The sequence below is a fragment of the Budorcas taxicolor genome, chromosome 16, assembly GCF_023091745.1.
Source record: "Budorcas taxicolor isolate Tak-1 chromosome 16, Takin1.1, whole genome shotgun sequence".
In the NCBI taxonomy this organism is placed as follows: domain Eukaryota; kingdom Metazoa; phylum Chordata; class Mammalia; order Artiodactyla; family Bovidae; genus Budorcas; species Budorcas taxicolor.
In genome coordinates, this window is record NC_068925.1 from 72,901,048 (window position 1) to 72,907,227 (window position 6,180).

The 6,180-nt window shown below is 50.7% G+C and overlaps 1 non-coding gene across 1 annotated transcript; it reads right to left on the reverse strand.

Annotated features, from left to right (window-relative positions):
• Positions 1–1,429: 1,429 nt before the first annotated feature.
• On the reverse strand, positions 1,430–1,502 carry TRNAF-GAA (transfer RNA phenylalanine (anticodon GAA)). The gene has a single exon. It is a non-coding gene; the product is annotated as a tRNA-Phe (tRNA).
• Positions 1,503–6,180: the final 4,678 nt, after the last annotated feature.

Consider the following 6,180-nt stretch of genomic DNA (forward strand, 5'->3'; position numbering starts at 1 on the left):
TGCAATGAGAGCTCTGCTAGCCTCTGGGGGCCAGTGAGGGGCAGGCTGTAGCATCTTAAAAGATGAGCGGATGTTTCTCGGGTGGGCAGAGGCCCACAGGACTGGCTGAGTCCCGCCTGACTTGGTGGATTACAGGCTATTTTTCTATGACGCCAAAAAGAAATAAGGTAATTTGTACTCTTTGAAGTTGGTCTTGGCAAAAATAAGGCTGGGAGGAAGGTGGGTCGGCGGAGGGAGCACAGACTCTCTGCACCTGCTTCTTAGAGGCCTCTGCCCCTCCCTCGGGGCCGGCTCCCACAAAGCCTCACAGCCTGCACTCTGGAGGTGCTGCTCTGGGGTCATGAGTTTTGGGGGCACACAGGGCAGCCCCTGCCCCAGCCTGCAGATGCCCAGCTCAGCTGTTAGGGCCCAGCTTTAGAGGCGGGGCCTGGGTGGGCGGTTTTGTCCAGAGAAAACAGCTTCCCGGCAGAAAGTGCATGGTCCTTCCCTGGATGGTGAGAGGCTAGGGGCCTCGGTCCCCACCAGAGGCAGATGGTCTCTTACACCTCTGGTCGGGGGCAAGGATGGGTCAGAGCCTTGTTGCCTGTTCCACGGGCACACCCTCCATTGTTCCCACCGCAGAAACACCCCTGCTCCCCTCCTGTGCTAACTGCCAGGAACCAGACTCCTCCTGCCCTCAAGGGATGGGGCTCCTTTCTCCAGTGTATCAACGAGCTACAGCTGGTGCCAGTGTCACCCAGGGAGCCACGGAAAAGACATTATCCTCAGGGGTGTTCAAAAATAGGCTGAAGGGAAGGCTCAGAGCTTGTGAGGTGGGAGGATAATGAAGCAGAAAGGAAGGGAAAGGAAGAGCAGAGAACGGAAGACAAAGGACTTGGGGACCGCAGCCCCAGAACAGGCGAGAGGTTGCTGGGATGTGAGACTCCACCCCTGAGTTCTCCCTTCAACAGCTCTCCCAGGGCCAAGGCCCAGCAAGTTAGGAGCTGGATTGGGGTCAGGTTTGCCCCAAGCCAAGGGTCCTTGACCCTTTGGAAGTATGTGAAGCCTGTGGACGCATTCTCAGCGAAATGTTCCTCAATGCATACAGCTAAGTTCCTGCAATTACGAAAGAAACCGCTGTATTGAAATGCAGCTATTGAACACTTTTTCCCTGAAACCGGACTCCTATTGAAATATTTTTAAGAAGCAATTTGAGATACAGCAATATATGTGCCTCTATGAAAGTCACTCAGTCATGTCCAACTCGTTGAGACCCCGAATTCTTCAGGCCAGAATACTGGAGTGGGTACCCTTTCCTTTCTCCAGGGCATCTTTCCAACCCAGGGATTGAACCGAGGTCTCCTGCATTGCAGGTGGATTCTCTACCAGCTGAGCCACCAGGGAAGCCCATGGATACTGGAGTGGGTAGCCTGTCCCTTCTCCAGCGGATCTTCCTGACCCAGGAATCAAACCTGGGTCTCCTGCATTTCAGGCAGACTCTTTACCAACTGAGCTATCAGGGAAGCCCTGTAGCCACACGTAAAATAGTAAACTCTAGTGGCAGGGCTAATGAGTATGATTTCATAGCCCTGATGAGCACAAACCATATTTCAAGAATAAAAACTTTAAAGTATTATGAAAAAAGAATCTGACCTCTGAAGGAGATAAAACCGACACAGGAGTACTGACACTGCCATAGTCGGGGGCCAGTATTCATAACTGACAAATATCATATTTCAGTTAAAGATAGAGGAGATAAAGATTTTTTTTTTCTATCCAAGTTTTAAAACTCTGAATTCTCCTGAAGCCCTTGCACCAAGAGACAGTCATAGATCCAGACCAACCAACTTCTTGTTAGTTTACAAAGCACTTAAAGGGACATTACCTTGCTTTTTTAAATTGGTTGTGAGAACTTTTAAATTTATTTATTTTCGATGGGACTGGGCCTTTATTGTTGCACGCAGGCTCTCTCCAGTTATGCCGAGCGGGGGCTACTCTTATGGTGCGTGGGCTTCTCAGTGAAGTGGCTTCTCTTGTTGCTGAGCCTGAGTTCTAGGTGTGTGAGCCTCAGCAGTTGTAGCACACAGGCTTAGTTGCTCCACAGCATGTGGAATCTTCCTGGACCAGGGATGGAACACACGTCCTCTGTCTTGGCAGACAGGTTCTTATCCACTGTATCACCAGGGAAGTCCTCATTACCTTATTTAGTCTTCACAGTAACTTGAAGTAGGTACCTTATTACCCCATCTTACAGATGGGGAAACTTGGAGCAATGAAGGTAACTTGGGAAGGCAGCACAGTGTGGGACCAGAAGGGCATAGGAGTTGAATTTAGGATTTCTCTGCTAAAACCTTGGCTCTCCCTACTACACCAGCCTGCCTCACCTGAGCTGGTGAGGAACCAAAGGGCAGTGGCCTGTCCCTTACTGGATGGCAGCACCCTTCCAGACAGCACAGAGATGGCTTGTCTCCTTGTGCCCACTCCTGTCTTGAATGCCCACTCCTGGAGGGGGCTCCAGACCTGCCCAGGGACAGATACACTGCACACACCCCCACCCGTGTTTACTGAGTTGCAAGCACATCATGAGTCAGAATTCAGGCCTGGGCTTTGGTCTCGCCCACCCAGAGCCTCCCAGCACACGCCACCGTTCACTACCTCAACACCACCCCCAGCTGTGGAGAAACACCACAGCACTACTCACGAGTCAGGTCTAAACTGTGGGCAGAGGTGCTGAGGGGCAAGTCAACCGCTAGATAGAATAGACTGAGAAGGCTTCCTGCAAGAAGTGAGCTTTGAGCCAGATGTATTCCAACTTGTAAATTATGAATCTCTCAAACACGCAATACAGTTGGAATAATAGTGCAAAAAAAAACAGGCATAAATTCCCCCTGGACAAAGTATTTTACCCTACCTGAAAGCACGTGTGTAGCTGGACATGTGGGGTCATCTGAATGACTGGGATGTAAGACCTTGTAGAGAATCAATGACACTCAGCCAGCAACAGTCCAGCGTTGCCTCCCAAGACTGCACTGTCAAGATTCCCCTAGAACCATAATTACCATTTTTATATCCGAGAAAAGCAACACCCATTCCCTAACATACAGCTCATACTCAGATTTTCCCAGATGTCCTAATGTTTTAAAAACACAGATTCAAACAATGCTTGTGTGTTGGATGCAGATTGCAGGTGCTGTTGCCTGAACAGGAAGCAGATATTCCTCGTGGGAAGGTCCTGGAGTCACTTGGCAAGATTTGAGCGGGAGCGAGGGCTTTAGCTGGGAGTTTGGCTCTGCCATGGGGGTTAATCCAACGCAAGGGAGGGGCAGAATCCAACTGGGCAAGACCACCTAACAGCAGTTCTGATGAGCCTTCTGGGTGTCTTTAGTCTTAATCAGACCACAACTTGGCATCAGGTGCTTCCCAACACAGACTCAGGTCCCGGGGAGGCCCAGCAATAAGCCAACCAGCTACCTCTGGCATGGTCTGGTCTGCCTGCCTCTCTGTTTCTGCATTCCCTCCTTCCCTTTACCTTTCCCCCTCTCCCTTCTGTCTTCCCTCCTTCCCTCCATCTCCCCCTCCGTCCCTCCTCTGCCCTTAAGAATTTAATCAGACCTGCTGGAGAGCCTCCAGGAGGACAGCTGGCACCCGTGACAGATATAGCTCCAGCAGAAGCCTTGTCTCTGTCAGAGCCTCCAGCCTGGGCTGGGAGGCAGGGATTGGGGGGAGGAGAAAATTCAAAACACCCCACCCCTCTCCACCGTCTGAGAGCCCAGCCCCTGGGCCAGAGAAACTGAGAGCCCACTGTGCCTTGGACTCAGGCGGGATCCCTGCCCAGGCTCTGCCATCTGCCGTGGGCTGAGCGCCCTGTTTCTGGCAGCCGACTTGGGTCAGGGGCACAGGCTTCTACCTTGGAAGAGGGCCCCCGTCCCATCCTGGTCTGCACTCCGGCTTCCCCAATCCAGAGCAAGGAGTCTGGGGGAGTCCAGAGATGTGCCCACTCTGAGGTCACATCCCCTCCAGGTCAGGCCTTAGGTGCTGAGATCCAGAAATCCTTGCCTGGACAGTCACCCGCCCACTTCCAGAGCTGGAGCAGGACACCTCCAGCCACAGCACAGTGGGAGCAACCCTAGGTCTGAGGAAGGCTAAGAGGCCCTGTTGGCAGGGATGTGGGTGGGCCTGGACATGAAGCTCGGCGTCTCCCTGCATGTCTGCAAGGCCCCTCGGGGTGTGACTAGAAAGAGGGGACAGGCTAAGGGCCAGGAACGGGCTCAACCCACATCTCCACGTACCAGCGAAGAACTCCACAGAATCCAAGAATTCTCAGCTTGAATCAGACCCTCCCAGTTGTTATGAAGGTTTATTTGACAAGGAAGGGAGAGAATGTATTTTATTGAATAGTTCCGTTAGCTTAATTTGTAATTCGCGAATATTTAAACATATGGTATGCAAGCCTCCATCTGCAGCACTGCCCCAAGGCCCTTGCACATGGGAGCTGTAGGCCTGCTGCTCAAGCCTGGTGCCCCCACCAGGCCTGGAGTGGATGTTAAGAGGACAGTTATCCTGGAGACATAAGTTATCTCTAGGGTTTTCCCACCTCTTCTTTCTGTATGTTTCTCCCCACTGCAGGAAGACCTTCCAAGACCAAACCATTCTCCTTTCAACTTAAATGTAATCCCAGACTAAGAAGAAAAAAAATGCTCTTAAGGGGGGCAGTGCTTGACCCCAAAATGAATCCTTCAAAATGGGCCTTAGGAAGGGGGAGAAATTTTGGAATGGGAAGGGATTGTCTAGGTAGATTTCTAGCCCAGCTACACACACATACACACACACACACACACACACACACACACACACAGCAAGGACTAAAGCCCCACAGGGCAACTTTATCTGTTACTCTGGTATTTGTTCAAACAAGTTAGAAAGCAAGTATCACTCCATTTATTATGGATGTCTGTTGAACACTGGGGCTTCCCAGGTGGTGCTAGTGGCAAAAAACCCACCTGCTAATGCAGGAGATGTAGGAGATGTGGGTTCGATCCCTGGGTCAGGAAGATCCCCTGGAGGAGGACATGGCAACCCACTTCAGTATTCCTGCTTGGAGAATTCCAAGGACAGAGGAGCCTGGTGGGCTCCAGTCCATGGAGTTGCAAAGAGTAGAAGAGGATTGAAGCGACTGAGTACACGTTGAACACTTGCTCTAGACCAGACCCTGTGCCTGGCTCTGGGGCCTGGGTAGGATGATGCTCAAGACCTGGGTCCTCGCTCTGGCTGGAGAGAGACACACAGGCCATCATGGTTCGCTGAGCCAGGTTCGACCATGCCATGATGGGGAAAGCACACCTGGGAGCCTGGTCAGGGAGGATCGGGAAGGCTCCTAAAGCAAACAAGAGTATGAGCTAAGACCTGAGGTGGGGCTTATTCAGGAATTGAGGATGTACAAAGCCCTAAAAGCAAGAGGCAGCAGGGTGCATTAAGGGAATGGAGGGTGGAGTTGGGGAGGGTGTTAGGGGAGCATAGGGGTAAGGGGAAGTTTGGTGAGACATGAAGCTGAAGACGTAAACAGGAGCCACATGATGAAGGGCCTTGAAGCCACTTAAGGGGTCTGAGTCTAATCTTGAGGATAATCAGGAATTGTTGAAAGCCTTTAAGCACCCCAGGGTTTAAATCTAGGATGATGCGAAGATCTTCAATCTAGACCCCTTTGCTATTGAAGGCCTCGCTCCACATCACCTCAAACATCATCAAATGAATTCACATTATAATTATTTTATGATAAAAATGTAGAAAGGAGTTTCATTACTTAAATTTGAAATTTTTATTAATTTCAGTTTTGTAGATCTCTACTTATATTTTGAGGCCAGTGACATTTTGGGGGGATGAGGGCAGACAGGTCCTTATACAGCTCAGAGACCCCAGGCACAGTGTTATGGAATCTAATTGATCTCAGGTAGCCTCAGCCTGCAGCGACTTGAAGCAAGGCTTTGGCTCCTGGCCAGATATTGAAGTCAGGCCGCAGCGACGAAAGCACCAAATTCTAGCCACTAGACTCGTGGTCAGTGACAAGGCCATGGTTCTTCAGCTTTGCAGAAAAGAACTCCCTCAAAGATGGAAAGTATTGAAACAAGTATTTATTAGGAGGAAAAGAGTATAGTTCATATGTGTAGACACATGGACAGACTCAGAGAGAGAGAGAATCACTGA